Source organism: Lontra canadensis, unplaced genomic scaffold (genome assembly GCF_010015895.1).
Source record: "Lontra canadensis isolate GAN:19392208 unplaced genomic scaffold, GSC_riverotter_1.0 scaffold13, whole genome shotgun sequence".
NCBI classification, from domain to species: domain Eukaryota; kingdom Metazoa; phylum Chordata; class Mammalia; order Carnivora; family Mustelidae; genus Lontra; species Lontra canadensis.
In genome coordinates, this window is record NW_022631007.1 from 7,317,026 (window position 1) to 7,340,309 (window position 23,284).

Genomic DNA, 23,284 nt, shown 5'->3' on the forward strand with positions numbered 1-23,284 from the left:
GTTGCCAAAGCCACCAAATACGCTTGCTGACTGTCTCTAGGGTCCACATCAGTTCTGTGGACGAGAGTGAGGGAAGAGGTAGGTGTTCCTGTTCCAAGACCTTCCTTTATTTATGACGGCCACACCTCAGAATCCCAATGGGTACACTCCATGCTCCTGGCCTCTCCCCATTTGTCACTGCTGGAAATTTACTTCTCCTGCATCCCACTCCCTTCCTTTTCGACTAGAAGACAGCCGATCTGATTAACCAGTCCAGGCCCATGTTTCCCTATGTCCCTCATCCACAGGGAAACAGGGATGTCTAGACACAACGCAAACGCAATGACTAAAGCAGGGAGAATACCAGGCATGGCGGAGGCCAACGCAACAGCGTCTGGGGAAGACTCACGGGTGTGAAGCTGCTCCATCTACACTGCCCATGAGAGATGGACCCCACGGGGAGATACCCTTGATTGCTCCCAAGCTTGTATCTCATCCCACCGAGCCAGTACTTTGCAGATGGTCTTGGACAAGTCACTTGACCTCGCTTTGCCTCCACCATTTAGTGAAATGGAGAAAATATCTAGTCCTCACGATCATTTGTAAAACTCAGTGAGAAAGAAGAGACTTTCCTTCTGTTATTTGTGACTATTAGTCATGCTCATTGTCCTCAAATATCTGGGAGTAAATGGAAGTTAAGAATTAGGTCCCCTCTGTTCCAGAATTAGTCAACTTTTAAAAATAAACCCACTAACTTTGCTCTCTAAGAGGTGACTCCTAAGTCAGAATACTATTTCCTAGAGATTTTTTTCACTTTATGAAATACTCACCTTGGAAGATGATTTATTAAAAAAAAAAAAGAAAAGTCAAAGTTCAAGATAGAAATTTCAGTTGTTGTTTCTAAGTATAAGATGTCTTTCCAGGGGCACCCAGGTGGCTCAGTGGGTTAAAGCCTCTGCCTTCAGCTCAGGTCATGATCCCAGAGTCCTGGGATCCAACCCCACGTCGGGCTCTCTGCTTAGCGGGGGAGCCTGCTTCCCTTCTTCTCTCTGCCTGCCTCTCTGCCTACTTGTGCTCTGTCTGCCAAATAAATAAATAAAATCTTTAAAAAAAAAAAAAAAAGATGTCTTTCCAGAAGGATACTTTTCGGGTCTGTTTTCCCTAAAACTTAAACTAGAAAAATAGCTGGGGCAGGGGCAGGGCACAGAGACCATCATCAATGAAGAGTCTGCAGGGTTCAAAATTCTAAAAATCAGACGATGGACAAAAAGAAGAAGTTGAGTTCCAGGTGGTTAAGTATGAAGCTTTTCAGATGGCACCCGAAGGTAATGGTAGTAAGAACAAATGCTCCTGAAATAAAGCCACAGAAGGAAAACAATAGCTTCTTAAGGAAAGTTCGTAAGGAAAACAATAGCTTCTATTCTTTCCACACCGTATCTGACAGAATGCCTTCAGAGTAAAACCCAACCGCACAATTTCACCATTACTACCCCAGAGCAGACAGGCTATAATTAACATTTAATTAACATTCTTATGGTGCACTTTGCTTAATTCTGCTCAAAAACTGCCTTACGTTTTTCCCATAAAACCATGTCACAAATGGGCAGTGGTCTGTCTCTTCCTTTGGTTACTTTCCTTCCTGAACAGCATAAGGAAGAGCGTGACTACGTCAGTGTCCACGTCAAATCTCATTCTTAGGAGATGTCTCTCTTCCTTCCTGTCCTTCCACCCTGAGCTCTCCTCATTCCCAACCCATCAGAATCACCAAACAGAGCCTCGAAACACAGCCACTGACTTCACACACATCATTTCTGCTGGATCCTCCCCATAGAGCTTCCAGTAGAGACAAAGACCTTCCCAGAGTCTTCCAAACAGAAGTGCAAGGATGAAAAGCAGCCAGATCCTTGCTGATTTCCTCCTTTCATGCATAGCTAGAGGGAATTAAAGGAAGGTGACTTGAGATCCATTCGACAGAAGTAAATAAGCTGATGGGAAGGGTAGTATAAGGACTAATGAAAATATGCAACTGGGTGGCAATCATACCAACTTTTCTTTTAGATGCTCCATTCCCACTTCAACAGGCGACGTCCGCTGCGTGACCAAGTCATGATAGAAAGGGTTCGTAGATTAATATAAACAGAACAATCAAAGTAGTCCTACATCTGGTATTACGGGGACTTCCTGGATCATATGGTTATGGTTAAGAGAATCATGTTGCCTGAGCCCATGACACTGGTGAAGAGTAGCACTGAGGAAAGATTTTGGGTCTCCTCACCCCAATAGTCCTCTTTCTAACCAAGAGTCATTAGAATCTTTATAGCCCAACTATTCAGAGAAGGAAAGAGCCCCCCCCCCCGCCACAAAAAGAAATGATCCCCGAGGAGGAAAAACAAGGTGATACCCGATAAGGATGCAAAGCAAGATTCGTAGCCGCCAAGTCATTCAACTATACAATGGGGACTTCCATTAGATAAAAGGAAGGCAAACCTATAGCAGAAAAGACCCCCAAAAGTCCCCGAAGACTACTAATTTATTGTAAACATCAATTTGGTCCAAAATTGTTATAATAGCACAGGTATCAAATTAATAGGGATTTGAGATATAGATAAACATAGGTATTTCCACGTATTTACAATACCATATCTAGCTTTGGTCTCCACTCTTCAGGTATACTAAAGAAAAGTACATAGGAAATTACTAAATTATGAAGCAATAAAACAGAATAGTCCTTCTCAAACTTTAATGTGCTTAGGATCTCTCGGGGGTTTTGTTAAAATGCAGATTCTGATTCACCAGGTTTGTGGGAGGGCCCAAGTTCAACCCGCTGCCAGGTGACCCCAATGCAGCTGGTCTGCACTCTGAGCAGCAAAGGAGGAAAGAACCTTGAAGAAAAGGAGAAACATATTATTTAATTTCAGTAAAAGAATAATAAGAGGGCTTAACTGGGGACTTTAAGGAAGACTACATAAGTCATCTGTTCTCCACCTCAGTAGGGTAAATGAGCTTAAATTACAGCAGTAGTTTTGAACTGAAACACAAAGAAAAATTTCCAGGCATAAAGGTTCTAAAAGAGTTAACTAGACAAGAATGAGAAACCTCCATGTCCTGAAAAACACAGAAGAGATGGGGGTAACTGCAAAGAAGATACTGGGAAGACAACAACAGACTCCACACTGATGGGTTTCTACCTGCTTAGTGTTCAGGTTGCAAGAGACTGAAGACAGTTGGACTGGAAAAGAGGGCTGTAAACTGTGATCCACTACATTTCTATCTCTTTAAAACACTGATGCAGATTACTTTGATGTCTGGAGGTCCCAGTCAAGAGGAAGTGAGCAGGGCCATGTGTGTTAGCTCACAGATGCTAGAACCAAAATAAACAAGCATTTACCATGACCCAAAGGAATACAGACACCCTGCCTTCCAGCTGTCTTTTACCAAATAAACCTCAAGGCATAAACTGGAGGTTAGTTCTTAACTCCCTGTCTTTATTATTTGAGGGGATCAGCAGGTAGAAAAAGCCACCAGACTGCCAACACAGATCTCCTCTCGAATACAGGAGTAGAATCAACATAAACAATTAAAAGCTTATAGCAATCTGCAACACCTTCAACTTGGAAGCATCGAAAGTACTGATATCAAAATATGCTCCCGTTTTTCCACCAAGCATTAATCTAGCCTCCCTAATGTTTCTGTAGAGAAAGGCTGACTCTACATGCACAGATCTCATCCCCAGGACCTTAGGATGCGTGCAGAGCAAGATCCAGAAGCAGGACATTCTGCATCCGGGGAAGCGGCAAAGCCATCATGACTCCAAGGTATCAAAATGTGGATATCCTGAGCACGGAAGGATGGTCTGTGGGTACCAGTAACTTCCATTCACACTAACAGACAGCAGCAAACGAGAAGAAGGCAAACAGCCTCGGATCAAGAGCATGCCCTTCCGTCCACCTTATTAGCAAGTTAGTTACTACAAGGTTCCATTTTCACCTCAATGAAGCGTCACAGCAGTGCCAAGCTCTTCATTATTTGAAGGCAATTTCATTCACTGGGCCTGACCCGCTGCTCTGACCAGGAGTTGCAGCTTTACTGATCTGGAAGACAAGCCCCAGGGAGGCAAGGAGAGGTTCTAATGGCTTTAGGAAATGGAAGGAACATGGGGTGGCCAGAGATACACCCCAAGAACTAATTCTAAAACCAGGGCTGGGGAGCGCAATTCACATGCTATTCAATTCACATGAGTTATTTTCCTAAGCAAGTAGGGTTAGAAGGAAAATACATTTCATCAAGGGTTACCGGATAAAGCAGGAAGGGGAACTGCCCACAAGTTACTTATCCTTCCAGCTACCTGATGGGGGGTAAGACCCTAGAACCCCCCCAGCACTCAGGCATTCGATCAACATCACTGAGCTGCTGTTCCTGGTAAAATGGCGATAAAAGTGCCCACCTAGCTGGGCACTGGCTTGTGAGGATGTGTGTGCAAGCGGGGGAAGAAGCAGAGGGAGAGGGACAAGCAGACACTGTGCTGAGCTCAGAGCCCAACATGGGGCTCGATCTCATAACCCTGAGATCATGATCTGAGCAGAAATCAAGAGTCAGATGCTCAACTGACTGAGCCACCCAAGTACCTCAGCACCCCAAACATATATAACCTGAATTTTTATACTTCATTAGCTGAACGGTGAAATTGTATCTAGGCATGGTACAATCATACTATATTATCCATATGCCACGAAATTTAATTTTCTGACTGTGAATAAACTTCTTTGATTAACATCGTTTGCCAAATTGTTCTTGACGTTTGTGATCTCCAGTTCTACCTGATTTATCACTGTGTTTCATACATAATTGGCACTCAATAAATAACTGTTCGTAGATATTAAGGTATATATAAGAAAACCAGATGCACATACACACATATTCTAAGGCCCATATGACTTGAATAAGAGGGATTTTAGGGGTGCCCAGTCATTTAAGCATCCAACTCTTGGTTTCATCTCAGGTCATGATCTCAGGGTCATGAGATCGAGCCCTGCGTCGGGCTCCACGCTCAGCACGGAGTCTGCTTGAGACTCTCTATCCCTCCCCCTGTGTCTCTCCTCTCCTCTCTCTCTCAAATAAATAAACAAAAAAAAATTTTTTTTAAAAAAGGGATTTTAGATAAAGAAAAATGGCTCTTAAGTTTTTGTGGTTTCCCCTACATTTAACAGTAAGTAGGCATTTGTTAACCTTTTAAAAGTATTGTCCCCCTCTTGATAAGTATTTTTTTAAATTCAATTTATTTTTTTAATACTACAAATTAAACAGGACTTAGAAAATAAAGCAAATTTTATATTGATAATAATTGTTTTCAAATTTCACTTGTATCCTCCTCCCTCCCTGAATAGTTGAGTAAAACCACTCCTGGGGAGAGGATGTGATACGTAACACATCACACACACACACACACACACACAGTCCCCATCAGCAACACACCCAACATTTGTTCCATGTCAACCACTACATCAGGAGTTTGAATGCTCAGTATCTCATCTAACCCTCATGACCATCCTGAGGTCGCATTATTATTCCTGTTTTAAAACTGAGAAACTGAAGTTTGGAAAGTACAGTAAATTCCTCAAGATCTTGAAGCTAAGTAAACAGGGCCACCGCGTTTCAGAATCCATGCTCGTGACCACAGATTTACAGACAATGCTAGAAAAAGCATGGGGGGAAGTATGGCAAGCCTGTCATCTAAACACAGTCCACCGGAATAGACAGAGTTATTTTTATAACAGGAAATGGAGGTAAGCTCCGTTGTTTACAGAGGGTAATGAGAAATTACATAGCAAAATGCCACTCGGATAAACCTACACAGAATCAGCTAAAACACCATTTCGCACAGCAGGCACCTGGGTATCAGAAAGAGCTCTGCTTCCGGAAAACAGTCTGCCAAAGAGATTGCCATCATAGAAGTACGCTTTTATCCCTTGTTATGGGCCCTCCCGTAAAAACACTAAACATGAAATCGCTCATTTCTTGAAGAGTCTAGACAGTGGTAGACGCAAGCAACTGGGTGTGACTAATAGATTCTGACAAACACACACAAACAGAGCCGAAAGGTAAAGCGCAAGGCCTGACATTTATGGGCCCCATAAAATAGGAACCCCGTCCCCTCTCAAGACTATAGGCTCTTCTGGCCCAGGGCTCCCAGTGCAGGCTCCAGTCTGTGGGGGGATATTTTTATCCAACTACTTTTCATTCAGGCTTTCCGTCCTTTATTTAGAAAGCCAAAATAAAGCCAGAAAGAGCATACATATCGTCCGTCATAAGCCATACACTATATAATATGTAAAGAAAAGTTCTTTGACATTAGCAGCCACCAAAGAACAGAAGACTAAAAAGTAAATCATAAACAGCTGCATCTCCCTTTCCAACTGTTTACATTCTTAGACATCCACTTTTTAAAAATATTCCCTATGTCGATCAAAACACGCTGTACTCGAGGAGAGGAAAACAATGACGTTAGCTTTAAGACATTATACGGTTTACACATAAACAGAGCTTCAGTGTCCTTATTCTAGTTGGCAGCAACTGATCTAAACAGCTCAAGCGGAGAGCTGTAATTGTGTTAATTATCTCTGTTTACAGAAAACTCTAAAACATATATGTAACCTTTAAAACGGCACCTAGGCCGAGTGTGTGTTCCCCACTGCAGAGTAGGGGATACAAGTGGTTTAACAAATCAAAACAATCCGAAAGCTTGAACTTGGGGGGCACCAAGCGTGGGTGACAGGAGATGCCATTATTAGACACACTCTGTCCCTTCATCCCTTGTTTCCCCTCCCCCGCCCCCCCCCCCCCCCTTTTTTTTTAAACTTTCCTTTAATAGCTTCTCCCTGTCAATGAGTGCCACCGGTAAATACCCATCATCCTTATTATTGCTACCCAGGCTTAGAAAACTGGGTGGCTCCATCGCAACAACCAGTTTTTAAATCTCTGCCATTGAGCATGAAGCATGAATGCCACAAAAAGCTAACCCAAAAAGCATTATCTCCCCATCGCAACACATGGAGGTGGACACGGAGCAGGGAGGAGTCAAATCTCTAACATTCTGTTATGTTTTCAAGACATCAGCAATTGGCAAAAAGTCTTCAAAACACAATGTCCATCTACAGACCTCACACATGTACTTCCAGGTGTCCGTAGAAAAGGAGATACTTCATTCTAAGATACCTTTTAAACTACAACACAAGCTCACTTCCATCAGGTGTCGCCAATTAATATGAATGGTAAGAGAGCCAATAAGTTCAGGCAGATAAAAGAGCTGGCTGTCCCGAACGGTCATTAAAAAAGCATTTATCCTATACCCACATGTCTGAGGAATGAGCCAAGGTGAATCACCAAGTTCATCTTACTGAGAAAATTTTGATGTTCAAATTTGGCATGAATGAGCTCACTGAAGGTGGTGAAACAGTCCTGAATACTCTTCTTAGGTCAGCCAACCATCGCCCAAAAGTTACCAGGGACTGTTTGAAAACATTCACCGTACGACTAGAAGTCAATGTCCTGACAATCAAAGCTCTGAGTGTTAACACACGTCGGCAGGTTTATGAGGATAAATACACAGAACTAATATATTTCACCTTTAGAATACAAGTAAAGATAGTCTCAGAAATCTGATGACTTACTGATCAATTACCTCCTTACCGATGCATTGCAACAGCAGTGTGAATTCAAATGCAATGGTCCAAACCACAACTGGGATGGAATTCTAGGGAAGCCCCTAATTGCCTCCTGTAAAATATAATGGTTCCTCCTTCCCTTAGCAGGCTTCTGAGAAGGCAGCCATCTCGATAGCCAAAGACAGGTCTCAGTGCCTGTGTACTTGCTTTTAATGATGAAGGGCGTGTGTGAGAAGCATAAATATATTTGTCTATTTATAAAGTACTACCATGAATGGGTCACGACAACGACAAGTCATACGGACATTGGGGGAAAACTGCAACATACAAGGTAAGAAGCTTCCATCAGGGAGGAAGATGGGTGCCCCAAATCCACGCACTCCTGCAAACCGAGTTCTGGGCAGGCAGTAAGCCAGCAGTACCAAACACATTCAATTGTGAGCTCCACGAGAAAGAAGGTTCCATGGCTAACGACTTTTAGGAAGTATCTCCCTCTAGACTTCAGAGCCTTCACATTTTCTTTAGCCCTGTGTTTCCCAAACATAGGATCAGAAAATATGTAGATCTTATTTCATACTGTGGTTAATAAGATGTTAATGCACCGATAATTTATAATTTGGCATATAATTTATATGTCAAAAGAATTGTTGTTGCTCAGATTTTGAAGGAAAATGAATTTATTTATTTATTTATTTATTTATTTATTTATGGGTGGGTGGGAAGAGAGAATCAAGAGTAGAGACAGCAGTCTTCATCCCCTAATTATTCAGACTCAATCTGAATTCAGAAAACCATTCTTCAGGAACACCCGGGTGGCTCCGTTGGTTAAGGGACTGCCTTTGGCTGTGGTCATGATCCTGGAGTCCCAGGATCCAGTCCTACATGGGGCTCCTTGCTCAGCAGGGAGCCTGCTTCTCCCTCAGACCCTCCCTCCTCTCATCGTGTGCGCTCTCGCTCTCTCTCTTTCTCTTTTAAATAAATAAAAAATCTTAAAAAAAAAACAACTCTTCAGCTTTCAAGCCTCATGTATGAAAGCTCTTTTATTTTTACCTTTATGACACTGGTGAATGAACGTCATAGAAATGAAATTTCTACACAAATAAATTTTAAGTAATACTTAAAAAGCAAAATGATTATATTGCTAGGAAAACCAGCTCTACCATTAGTCTGCCACCATGACCAGAACACCCAATGAGTACCTTTTTTTTTTTTTTAAGGTTTTTATTTATTTATTTGTCAAAGAGAGAGACACCACAAGCCGGTGGAGCAGCAGAGGGAGAAGCAGACTCCCTGCTGAGCAAGGAGCCCAATGTGGGACTCATCCCGGGTCGTGACCTGAGCCAAAGGCGGATGCTTAGCCAAGGGAGCCACCAGGCGTCCCCAAGGAGTACTTTAAAATTACAAAAAAAATCATAAATGTACTTTTTCAAAATATTTAAAAAAGAATGTTACATTCCCTTTTAGCCTAAATATTTTCTCAATATATAGCTATGGATCCTGGAAACATGGGAAGCTTGAATGTCTCAATGTGACTATTCAGATTTGGATAGAAGTTTTACCATATGGGGTTAAATTCTGCTGTGATAGAGAAATAATTACAATGTAGCAGACTATTACTTTCATCCCTTTCTTGGTTTCCAAAAGGCTGGGATGATTTACATATTTTCTAAAATATCTCTATGTGTATAGATCATATACTGCCAGAAATATGGAAATGAAACACAATGAGCATAATGTTTATAGAGAGTAAAAAGGAAAAGGTGGCAGGGAAGGGATGACCTTAAATTAGCAGATGCAAATGAGAACAACCCCCACAATTAGCCAGATAGGACCCAATCCAAGGTTCTTAAAATGTCCAATGAAGTGGAATTTTTGAAACTAAAGATAGATACGGGGATTGTCTTGAAGACGGTTTTGTAAACTGCTCTAACAAAGACACTCAGTGCACATTAGAAATTATTTTATCCAGTAACTGTGGAATAAGAGAGGCTCTACAATTATACATTCACTTCTGTTTGTGCCCAGAATATGACTCAGAGAGGCCCAATGGGGAATAATGAAAAAATAAGCCCTAATACCCCAAATTGCCTGTTTCAGGGGGAAAAATATTACACAGGGCTCAAAGCACAAATAGAAGTCACAACTAGCAAGTAATAATCATTAGGCATCCATGTGGTTTTGAAAGCCAGTTCCAAATGCTTATTTATAAATCTGAGATAAAGTTGCTGTATTTTTATGATGCCATGTTGATAAATGGAAAATGTTCTTTCTACAAAGCAAAACATTTTCTGCAGAGAAAACTTTTATGGAGGTCTGGAGCAAAGGAACTTCTAAACATGGCACCTGCATTTAATAAAAGGGCAACTAAGTACTGGGCTCTTGAGTCCTAAGTTACAGAGGTTTTGACATCACCAGCAAACCATGGCAGCTGGCGAATGTCCCAAACCGTTAACCACCAACAGCAGCTGAAGCAAGTCCCATTCCAAACTCTGTAGCACTTCCTATAATACAGTAAAATGTTGATATGCAGTAAAATGTATTTCCTCACTAAGGCTGAATGAGATTATGTAAGCAGAAGAGGATTATTATGATCAAAGCAGATACACGTTTTCAAATGCATTTAAAAACTGAATGAAAACCAACATAGCAACTTCTTATTTCAAAAATCTGGTAAAGACAAACAAAATCCAATTTTTTTATTACAATTTAAAACATGGGGCTTTCTTAACACTAGAGAAAACACAAAAGAACCAAAAGTCACAATAAAACCTAAATATGGCACCAGTGCCCTGAATAACCAAACCATGAAAATACAACTGAAATGCTTTGACCTTGCGCTGTTAGAACATGTCCACAGGCTTGGATGAGAAAGAAAAGTCACGCACAGAGGAAGCCCACCCTTCAAACAAGTCTTCTAATTACACAAATTAAATTTGTTTTTTTCCCTTGCCTTGTTTTTTGCCCTAAGACAAGATTAACAATTAATTTTAAAACCAAGATTCAATAAGCAGCTTTACTTAAAGGTCGCCTGAAATATTATTTCAACAAAAGGTGACATTAAGAATCTAACTTTCTATTCCTTGGAGAGAGCTGAAAATACCCAATGAGTTTATAAAATGTCAATAAAAGAGGGTCTCACAAAGAGCTAATCTAATGGTATCCGGTCCACACTTCCCTACAAATATAGGCGGTCATACCTTTTTTTTTCTCCCTCTTAATCTGCTGTGGCTCCATTAGTAAGCCCCTAAAAATGTAACCTGGCATTTACACTCTGGTCCATCTGGAATGTCTCTACGTCAGAAGAAAACCCTCATCCCCGTGAAAGATGAACAAGTACACAGCTGGTCGAGATCTGGGCACGTATGAAGGAGTCCACTTACATGCCTGCAGACACTGCCTAAATGGTGAATCCCTCCAGCACCCTCTTCTTCCCACTTCTGAATCAACCTAGAAAAAAAAATGAGGTGGTTTTTTGTTTTTTTTTGTTTTTTTTTTTTAATTAAATTCTCTACTTTGGGGCACCTGGGTGGCTCAGTCAGTTAAGCGTCTGCCTTCGGCTCTGGTCATGATCTCAGAGTCCTAGCATTGAGCCCCACGTCCAGCTCCCTGCTCAGCAGAGAGCCTGCTTCTCCCTCTCCCTCTGCTGCTCCCCCTGCTTGTGTTCACTCTTTCCGTCACATAAATAAATAAATAAATAAATAAATAAATAAATAAATAAAATCTTTTTTTTTAATTAAGTAAATTCTGCACTTTTTTTAAAAAAGATTTTTATTTATTTATTTGACAGACGGAGATCACAACTAGGCAGATAAGCAGGCAGAGAGAGAGGAGGAAGCAGGCTCACTGCTGAGCAGAAAGCCAGATGCCAGGCTCGATCCCAGGACCCTGAGATTATGACCTGAGCCAAAGGCAGAGGCCTCAACCCACGAGGCATCCAGGTGCCCCAAATTCTGCACTTTTATTAGACGCCCAATAATTCCTTGTTGAAAAGACATTGCAAGAACAAAACTTGAACGGTTGTCCTTGAAGCTAGCCGAAGCCCAAAGTGCTGTCTTCTACCCTCACTAGAAGCCTTGGCAGCAAAGACGCAGAGGGCTGAGTCCCATCTTGTGAGCCCTCGACCAGCAGCTCAGGGCTCCCCTGAGTAGTGGACTCATGCATGTGCATTTAGACAGACAGGCAGGAATTGCTGAGGTTTTCCACACTGCTTCCCTGAAAACCAATACTTCTAGGTTTCACTGCTAGCTCAGGATGTGAAGTTAAACTTAGAATCAAGCTGACTTCTGCAGCAAGCTACACCACCTAACTAGCAGGAGTTTGAACCTACACACAATGCCAGTTCTCAACTCAGTTTTACCTTCTTTATTTTTAAAGATTTATTTATTTCTTTTGGAGCGAGAGCCCGTGAATGAGGGGGGAGGGGCAGAGGAAGAGAATCTTTCAAGCAAGCTGAGTTGGGGAGTCAGGCCCCGGGGCCCGATCTCATGACACTGAGATCATGACCCCAGCTGAAACCAAGAGTCCAAACCTTAACTGACTGAGCCACCCAGGCACCCCTTAACTCTCAGCTTTAATGAGCAAAGCAGGACAATAAAACCCAGCTCTCCAGGTAATTTAACTAAAACAACAACACAATAGCTTTGGAATGTGTTTTGGTATTAATTTGGTGTTTGTTGTAAGGAGGTTAGGATGGACAACTATAGGGGGCGCTATTTATACCACCGTTTGTGTGAAAACAGCCCTGTGAATAGCACCATACACAGTCCGGTGGTTATGAGTTCTACTAAGCCATTCTAAACCAGTTACTGAGACCAAAGCCTCAGAAAAAGCTGGAAATTCTCCATTTTGTCCCTGATACCTTCGTATTAATTCTTAGCAGCCACCTCTGCCACACCGGTCAACTGCCGTTCACAGTGACGAAGTTTTGCTTCTTATCAAACCTTATACTGCATACAGGCTGGTTGAGGTTTCAAAGAACTTTCATAAAGAACCCAAACTGTGGGTCATACAGCTCCTAACACTTGAACAGAACTAAGAATTTATAGGTATTCCAATAAACCTGAAATCCTCCAAATCCAAGGAATCTACCCAACAAAGCACTGTCTAACACAATTCAATTAGGAACCGTGACTCTTGAATCTTGAATAACTGTTTCACGAGTGCAATTTAGAAATTATGACTGAGCGGTAAGCATAGTCATGAACAGAGGTTGCCCAGTGCTACTACGTTGCATCATCAACTACAGGAAAGTTAAAGTTTCTCATTAATTTTAGCAAAGACCCCTGTATTGGATCACACAGGCACTTCATTCTGATTATCCGAGAAACATATAAAACGGGACTAGGATGATTCATCCATACGAAGGTTGATCTGCAGCCCTGTATCTAGCCAGGCCTCGTTCCTACAGAAACACTCCAAACACAAACTAGAAGTCTCCCTAAGGTTCACTTTCCTTCAACAACTGGCAATCGTTACTCTTCAGAAACGACACATTCAAATTTGGTACAATTTATTCATTTAGTTACGTTTTTAAAAACCTTACACTTAGTGACTATAAAAAGGCACTATCACCATTTGAAGGTGGTGTCATGACTTGGAATCATGGTCCAGGATTCTCTGGGAAGTCATAACACATGTCATGTTAAAGACACACAGCTCATGCCTCCTGTGGTACAGCCGTCTAAAATGCCATGAGCCCACAGAAATGCACAAAATAACTAAAGAGCAATCACAATGTAAGTTTCACCTCCCATCTCTACCTACAATCTCTATGGAAACAACTCCATTCTGCTCTTACAGCTCGAAAGCAGCCAGACAATACATAAAGAAACAGTGTGGCTCTATCCCCATAAAACTATAAAAGACAACCAACAGCCAGATTTTAGCCCACAGGCTCTAGTCTGTCAATCCCTTATGTAGTGTAAAGTAGAATTACATATTTTACTGTAAGTCAGGAGTAAAAACACAAAGGGGACCATACATAATATCCAGATGGGCTCAGAGTAACAACTCTACAAGTATGAATCACCTTTCTAATGCAAGGAATCAGGCAAGCCAACAGCTAACAAGGAGTCCATCAAGGATAAATATGTATTTGTTATTCTTACAAAATATTATAATACTATTTTGATCATCCAGAAGAGAATAAGACTAACTTAGAGCATTCTGTGTCATTATCTTCATTTAAATGCTTTTTTGATTTTTTAAAGATTTATTTATTTATTGGGGGGGAGGAGGGGAAGAGGGAGAGGAGAATTTCAAGCAGACTCTTCACTAAATGTGGAGCCTGACAGGGGGCTCGATCTTATGACCTTGAGATCATGATCTGAGCAGAAATCAGAGAGTCAGATGCTTAGCCGACTGAGCCACCCAGGCGCCCCTCTTAAGTGCTTTTATTTTTATTTCTTTTTTTAAGACTTTATTCATTTATTTGATAGAGATCATAAGTAGGCAGAGAAGCAGGCAGAGGGAGAGGGAAAAGCAGACTCCCCACTGAGCAGGGAGCCCGATGCAGGGCTCAATCCCAGGACCCTGAGATCTTGAGCTGAGCCGAAGGCAGAGGCTTAACCCACTGAGCCACCCAGGTGCCCCTTAAATGCTTTTATAGTTAAGAATGTACAGTAATTTTCTGAATGGAAAAACAAAAGGAGAAGAGACAATACCCTTGAAGATAAGGAGGGAAAATGGCTGGCATAAGAAATATAGCTACCAGCCTTATACTGGAGGGTCTTGTTAGTTTTAACTCATCATTCCCTAAACATTTCGCATACCATCCTATTTTGGGTTCCTTTTTATTCAAATTACTACATTTTTGGGGTTTTTCTTTTTATACCATGGTGCGGTTTCTTCAGTCCTGAAATTATGCAAAATTCTGAGAGTCCTGTATTAAGGCTCCCTGAAAGGCTGCTACCCACATTTCTGACAAAAATATTACAAACAAAAGCCACAAAAAGTGCCATAGATGCCACATTTCAGATCCCAGTGGTTACCTCCTTTAATGCCAATGTGAAAATGAAATGAGCAATCCAGCAAGCTTGAATTCCAAGGGTATTTTTAAAAAGATGCCATCTTCTTTCCAAAAGGAAAACAGCAAGAGAAATAGTTTTTCTTCTTCTCTAGCACCAGCAATCCAAAGTATTAGATCATCGTGCATTTGAGTTCTAATGGCCCAGGTATCAACATTTTTATGGTCTTTTTGTCTTGGTTTCTATGATATAAGTTTTACTCCAGCTGGAATTATTAATTATTATACTCCTAATAATTCTAAATCAACTTGAAATGCCATAAAAAAAGACCCTACATAAATCCTCCATTCACAAAAACTTCGACTTTGGAATCAAATTTCAAACTATACCCAAGCTACCATTCTCTTCATTATCAATACCAACAATGAGCCTCGGGGCATTAACATGTCCTACTTCATATGACAATCTTTGGGCCATCACTTGGTCATCAGGGCTTCAAAATGCATCTGTATCAGTGTTTTACAGTAAATGAACTTCAAACACCAATAAAACAAAAACCCCCATACATAACTCTGTAGTTCATGCCAAATGATGAAAGACAGAACATGGATAAACTTTAACAGGACCCAATCCAATACCATTTCATCTGAAAATACTCCATCTGAAAATAAATGCTATGGTTTCTCCCTCTACCAGATTTTCTAAGCCATATTTTGCTTTTGTTTTCACTGCACTAATACAAGTATGCTTTCACTTGGCAACAACACAGAATCACCAAAAGAACGTTACAAAGAATCAGATTAAAATACGGACTTTTAAATTGCTATGGAAAGTATTCCACATGACTGAAACATGAAGACCAGGAAAAAGAGAAAGAATGAATGAGGATACCGAGAGGAATCCAGAAGGAGTTAAAGCAGAGCATGGCGGCCATCTGCGGCATCATCTCTGTACGCAAATGATTCTTCAATTTATCCTTTGTGTTGCAGTTCTTAAGGTCTTAATACTCATCTATGTGTGAGCAGATCAGAAACTGGTCAGCTCTAACTGTTTTCTATAGGACACTAATTAAGCGCTCCGTGAAATCTAACTGCATCATTGCCCTGAAATGGTGATTATAGGAATGCCATCAACAGAGTACTTAGAACTCTATCAAAATAATATTAAAAAAAAGTTTGATAGAATGCTATCAAACAAACTTCATTTCTTGGTAATTCTCTCCAGAGCCAAGAAAATCTGTTTGTATTTTCATTTCCCTCCCCTTGAATTATATCCCTATCTAGCTCTACCTCATACTCTGGCTTCATTGATTCCCATTCCTTTCTTAGGAAAAAAATCTACTCTAACTCACCTCCTGCAGGAAAAACACAAGTTGAGCTGAAATGGGAGTTAGACATGAAACAATACGCTTACAAATTTTAAATTTTATCAACTAGCCAGTAGCAAGCTCTTCACGAATGGCTACTTGTCAGATAAACATCTTTAGAAGGTCCTTTCTATGGACGGATCCATATCCAGTTGCAAGAGCCAGGAATAATTTTTATTGGGACCCTGTGGAATTGACAACATATTTGTGTTTTCTATAAAGTTGGCTACCATCATTCTGTTCCAGTGAATTTTTAAAAACAACCCATGAGCACTAACGGTCTTTCTTGGGCTCATAAGACTGAAGTACACTGGATTTTGCTACCTGCCTACTCAACAATGAGAAACTCCATTTTCTATAAGTTCTATTTTGCAAAATTTGGGCAGGAAAAGGGAAGGGCTCCTTATGACTGTCTTATGTCACATGCATAAAAGAAATACACAGAATGTCTTTGTCAGCTGAATATAACTGGTACCAGAAAAGGGCCATTTAAAAAAGTAAAATCCACTTAAAAGAGGGAGCCCATTTTTATAGCAAAAAGCACTTTGATGGAATTTTGTATCAGAAACTTAAATATTATAAATATTAAAACTAAAATATATGAGAAAAGCCATTTTATCTATCTTTAACAAAATATAAGTTAGCTGCATCTACTGGCAAAGTCTTAGCATGTAAAAGTCTTAGCATGTGATCAAAGTGTTCATTTTTTGGAATACTTTTCCTGCCTTTTTCATCTTTGAGTTCTGTGATTTGTATAGAACGATCATAAAAAAGATCCTATCTTGGAAATATTCAAATATTTATCCATTTCCCCCACGGTCCTCTCTTAATCCTGTATTTTTACCATTTCCTAAAGGAGTCATCATCTTTTTGTTTTTGTTTTAAAGATTTATTCATTTTAGAGGGCGGTGGAGGGGAGGGGCAGAGGAAGAGGGAGTATCTCCAGCAGACTCGGAGCTGAGCAGGGTGCCAGAAGTGGGGCTCGATCTCATGGCCCTGAGGATCACAATCTGAGTAGAGAGCAAGAGTCAGACAGTTCACTAACCCAGGAAGCCATGCAGGAACCCCAGGAGTCATAAGTTTTTGTTTCTTCAATAGTTGGTTCATCTAATTCTGCTAGATCTGTACTTGTCACTGAGTACTTGGTAATCCCAGCAGTTCTTCAAAATCATTTTCACGGACTTCATGAAATCCTGCATCTTTTGCAAAATGTACATTTTCAAGGCTGAACAAAAACTGAGGGAGAAGCATTCCCTGGTTAGAAGTATAGAGAGATAATAATCAAGAAGAGACTCTAGAAGTGGTTAGTTCATTAGTAAATATTTTTATAGCTTCTACTTCCCTGCTAAATCCTTACAATTGCAGGACCTCAACTAAGGATCACTCTCCCCCTGCCGCGCACATATTCCGGGTCTCATCAACCCATGAGCATGACCCCATGAAACTTCAAGAGCCAGTTGTCCAGTGTAGCTCAGAACAAGAATGATCACAGAATTAACACCTAAAGCAAATGGCATATCAAAAACATCACTGAATGTGAACTTCACCAACATTTTCCAGGAAGTAGGTAAAATCAGTTAAAAAACAAAAACAAAAACAAGGCAATAAAAGTCAAAGCTAATTCACTCAACCTGATTGGTGCCATATTTTTTCTACAGCTTTTAAATGTCACAGAAAAAAAAATGCTCTGAAATGTAGGTGTTAGAGCAGACTATTATCTAGCATACGGGAAGATTAAAGGATTAAAATGAACTAATACTGTACTTCCTAAAACATACAGGCTTCTACTCAGTGCCAGTCCACTGGCAGCCAAGTGTTATCAGCAAGTCTAAATTTGGATCTCATAACCCAAAAACCACTTAAGATAAAAAGAGGCCTGAAATAAGTGTGAGCACTCACAGGGCCAATATGCAAACGGGTCATGGCAGGTGACACAGATTCCAAAACAAAAATGACCAAATGTAGACAGATCAAAACTGGATTCTTTACAACTAGAATGCTTGCTGGAGGCTTACATTGAGGATCCTACCGAAGAAGGAAGGGTCCTCACCATTCTTTACGGAATACTTGTAATCTGGCCGGAAAGAAACAAGAGTAGGTGTGCCTTGCAAGGAATGTGTCAACAATCATTAGGTGGGTGGCCAAGCATCCAGACAGTCCTGGAATGAGGACGGAATTGTAGTCACAATACCCCAACGGCCTGCTTTGGTCCAGGAGCATCTCAGCAGCTTGGGCAACATGTTGCCATGGCAAGATTAAAGATGAACTCTTCTTGAGGTACCCCTAGAATATGCCTGCCTGAGGGATGCTGGAAAGGAACCTATAAAAATCTAGGTCAGAGATAACTTCAGTTCATAGAAGAGGCCCCAGCCAATTGGCCTCAATCAAAAGCGAAGACGTGGGGAGTAAGAGATTATACAGAAGAACTCTATGTCTCTCCAGTGTAGACCATGGTAGGCCTGCAAGGTAGTCCTGGCACAGAAGCTAACCTTCTAACTAGGCTTCCCATCTCACTTAGAATGAGATACAAACCACTCAGCATGACCTACCAAGCCCTCCAAAGTCTGGTCCTAACCTGTTACTCCAATCGCATCTGCTACCCCAGATGCACCAGAATATGCTAGAGTTGTTCCCTTTGCAGAATTGCATCTGCTGGTCCTGAGAACACTTCTCACCAGCACACAGTTATATGGCCTTCTCCTGCTTGGCCACCCACCTAATGATTGTTTCACACAGGTGTTTGCTCAGACCCTTCCTTTCTGACTACCCTTCACAGATAGAGCCCACCCTCCCCCTTCTTCTCCATCACTTTGTACTACTTAATTTTCCTGGTAGTTCTTAGTCCCTGAAATTACATACTTTTGTTTACTTGTTTATCATTTCCCTCTTCCACTAGGACAATACATACTCCGTGATGATAAAAACCTAATTCTGCCTAATTTACTAGACTCCCCATCTTCCAAAAAAGTAGCTGGGTACAAAGTAGCCACTCAACAAGTAAATATCTACGAAATGAATGAATGGATATATATTAGTTGCATGGATACAAATATATTTTATGAAATAATGAAATAATAATGAATATAATAAGTGAATAATCATTGATAAAATGAAAATAAACCAAACCAAAGCCAAAGGGGTAATCAAAGACTTAGGGTATGTACTACAGAGTATGTCAAGAGTTAATTGGTAAAATTGACTTGAATACCCGCCTATATTTGCTGATCTCAGAATCCATTTGAAACGAGCCTTTGGCTGTTACCTAACCAATCTGGAGGCCCTCAGAAATTCACCAAGATTCTGATTTTTCTTTAAAGTCATCAGAACTGATGGAGGCAGGATAGATGTTCCTATCAGCAACCTACTCTCCAACAACGTCCTAACACTTGTTTGCATAATGGGACCACTCACATTCTATGTATTCTATGTGACTATGTTCAGTATATTTCAAAATAGTTTATGCAAGTGGAAAGACAATCAGAACCCAAAAATTGATACTAGAATTCTCCATTTTTTTAAAGATGTTTTTCAGATAGCATTCAGATGCTTTTTTTTTTTTTTTTTAAGATTTTATTTATTTGACACAGACAGACACAGCAAGAGAGGGAATACAAGCAGGGGGAGCGGGAGAGGAAGAAACAGACTCCCCACTAAGCAGGGAGCCCCATGCGGGGCTTGATCCTAGAACCCTGGGATCATAATTGAGCCAAAGGCAGACTGAACGGGCCTAGAATGGGCCTAAGGAAGGCCTAACAACTGAACCACCCACGTGCCCCTGAAATTCTCCTAATTCAACTCTATCGCTATCCCCAAACTGTTCTGTGGCCACAAGTATGCTCTTAAAGCACAGAAAACATGCCAAAGATTGTAAGCAACTGAGCACATTCAGAAAAGAATCATGAACAAACAATGAAACTGAAGACAATCAGGACACTGCCCAGCCAAGGACGTGAGATTGGCCATGCGGGACATGGACACTAAAATCAGGACAGTCCAGGTTCAAATGACCAGTGATCAAAAGGAAAAGAAGTTCAAGCCAAGCTGCCCAGAGTGTCTTCAGAAAGTCCAAACTTCAGGTCAAAACAGTGTAGCCACCCCCCCAGCACCCCGTGGGACCAGAGAACCATTTCTGGGTCTGCCCTTCCAGCCACCCAGCTTATGGACGGAAGACCTAGCCACGCAGGGCATGCCATCTTAGGCTTCCTGAGAGTTTCACAGGAAGTTCCAGACTTCACGTGCATTCTAAAAGCAACAACTTATCAACTCATTATTACAACATCAAAGTAGTCTAACAGAGCGAGCTTTCTAGTGGGAATGGGGGAGAGAGTAGGGAAGGACTCCTCTGTTATTATCTTCAGGAAACTTTTTATCTGTGACTGCAGAAAAACAGGTACCTATAAAAATAAGACCTAAGCCAATGAAATAAGAGTCTTTGACTTTTCAGAATGAACTGAGGCTAATCATGATAACAAGCATACATTTGTCTTAGTTAAGACACATCACCCATTGACTGTCTTACTATTATTTAAGGTATGGCCTGCCAAGTTTTATAAAATACAGTGTCACTGTTTTCAGGGCTATTATCTGGTCTCCTACGTGGGCAGAGCAGTTCCAGCACTCTTCCCCCAGAAAGGATACCGGAGGTTGAAAAGAGAACACTAATAAAGTCTTAGTAGTCATAAATGCATTTTTAAAACTCTATGGATAGGGTTGACTAAGTCATGGATACAAGCAGTTAATTACCAGTGCTCATAAATAATTTTCATGGATGGCTAATAATCAAACACTGTGCATATAAAAGAAGAAACTGCATTTAACAAGCAATCTTTTAAATCCTTTAATTATTCTCATAAATTTACAATTTTTTCCCAAACATATCTTTGAAAATCCAAACACTTCTGGCCCAATACGAGTTTTCAAAACTACTTCAAAACCAAAAATTAAAACTAAATCTGAATGCAGTTTGCTTAGCTTCTTTGATAAACTGAGGATCATGCATGTTGCCCATCACTTCCATCCTGCTCCATTTTTCCTACGAGTACATACCACTATTTGAAATACACGTGTATCTGTTTAGTGTCTGTCCCACTAGAATACACACACCACGAGCGATACACGAGCCATAGCGATACACTGACACTTATCGCTAGCACCCAAAACAGTATTGGTTCATTTATTTGAGGAACAAATAAATGAACGACTAAATGTACGACACATATTCTTTGTACACCACATATATATATGAGAATGTAACATAAGTAACATTATATAAAATATATATATATAAATATAAAATTGACAAAGCATTAAATGTATATACATCTTTATACAGTATAGCAGGGGGGGAAAAGCATCAGGCTGGAGATGTATTAGGGTTCTTTGCTGATTCTACCATGAAACAGCTGTATCATCTTGACCAATTTACTTACCTTCTCTGGGCCTGAATTTATTTATTTACCTATAGAATGAATGTTTTAAGTGTTATCATCTTCAAGGACATTTTTAGACCTAATATTTTTCATGATAAATTCAAAGAGTCATACAAGGTTTACAAAATCCATTCTACATGGAAAACAAAACAGCAAAATAACAAAAATTCTAACTTCTGACCTCTGGGTAATTATGATTCATTAATTAACTATGGTCAATGGCTATCTACCAAACTGTCATATGAATTTTACTCCTCCTCTAATATCTTTGTTGTTCTCATTTTATCTCTATTTTGTTTTTCCTTGACCAATGGAGCCAATGGTCTGAAATAATTCTGGAACACAAACAAGCCTAGTGAGCCACTGGAGTAACTGGGAAAGCTGGCTAATATCATACAGTTGAACACAGGAAAGGGGACCCAACTGTGAACTCCTCCACAAGCCATGTGTACCCTATCGTCGTCATCTTTCCCATAAACCTGTGACCTTGACAAACGCCAAGTCAGGGCCAAGAATTAGTCCACTCTGAATAGTCACATAGAAACATGGTACCCTATAAAATCACCACACAGCCAACACTACAAAAAGTCATTCTGTAAGAGCAAGGGTGAAGTAAGAGATGATTAAACTGGTTCCCACTCTCCAAAGCTGCCTTTCTTTATGAAAAGTAAACTACATCATCCAGATTCTATGACCAACTTTACAGTTATCTAGGTCCTTCACTTAATAAGTGAGTCATGCTGTTGACTTTCCTTTACCCGTCTCTTCAAGATGGTTGTCCAGCACATAACACTGGATCTCTTGCACAAAGAAGGCAGATACTCTAGAGTAAAGACATTTATCAACAAGAATTTGTGGAAGAAAACATTCAGTGTGACCCAGTAATACTTTTATTTTCTGTATTTAGTATATAATTAAGTCCATAGGAACTATAAAATGCATGTACGTACTTCCTTTTAAAATTTAATAAATACGTTTGAGTCTTTAATCCTGATTTATACTTACAGCTTATAAAATAATTTAGCCCATGTGTAGAACTTTGATTCTTCTATGCCAAGCTAATAAATGCAACCCAGCTCCCTTGAATTTAACAGTACAACACACTCCCACTTCACGAAACAAATACCTGAAATAGAGAGTCAACGTTGATGCATCTTTCTTCGGGCACTCAATCACGATACAGTCATCCAGCCAAGAAGTCTAGGAAGCTGACTGAATTTGAAAAATATTTTTAATAAGAAAGGGACATGAACCAAAAACACCCTTGTGTTCTAAGGGTGAAAGGGGAGTGGTAGGAATTGAGTGAAACCACTATAAACTTCAAGCTCAAGATGAAATTCACAGTTCATGACTGAACTTCCATACATCCCTTTGCTTGCTCCTCAGGACAACACTATCAGACAGATTGGGGAAATATTACTACCTCTAATTTTACGAACCAGAAAACCAGGTCAAAGAATGGTAGATCCCAGGAAGTGGCAGAATCAGGAATAAAATTCCCATCTCCTCTTTCCTTATCCATGCTGGTTCTATCATGTGCAATAGTCATATGCATTATTCGACCTTTCGTATGCAATCGCCAACTCCGGCTTGCATCAGACGAACCTGGAACTGATGCCATGTTCACATACACAACAGATGGAGCCGAAGGAATGAGCCAACAGTGGTAGACAGTTTCTCTCTTAGCCTACCAAATACTACTGAGTGGTAGGAAATATGAGAATCTTTTCCACACAGGAAAAATCATGCTAGTATATTCTTTTCACTCCCCCTCCCCCAACATTTGCCCTTTTTTTGTTTTTTGGGTCCCCCCCCCCCATTTTTAATCCTCTTATAGGTGCTGATTACAAGAAAAGAAATCTTGGGATCAGGAAAGCAGAACTG

General features: G+C 40.5%; 1 protein-coding gene across 2 annotated transcripts in view; it reads right to left on the reverse strand.

Annotated features, from left to right (window-relative positions):
* The window catches only part of IRS1 (insulin receptor substrate 1), a 59,317-nt gene that overhangs the window by 11,741 nt on the left and 24,292 nt on the right, over nucleotides 1–23,284 (reverse strand). Inside the window, exon 2 of one of the 2 annotated variants that reach the window (XM_032857366.1) lies at nucleotides 11,021–11,087. The exons of the other annotated variant lie outside the window; for it this stretch is intronic. The gene's annotated coding sequence lies outside the window, so the exon portion shown is untranslated. The remainder of the gene's footprint in view (nucleotides 1–11,020; nucleotides 11,088–23,284) is intronic. 2 annotated transcript variants of the gene reach the window in all.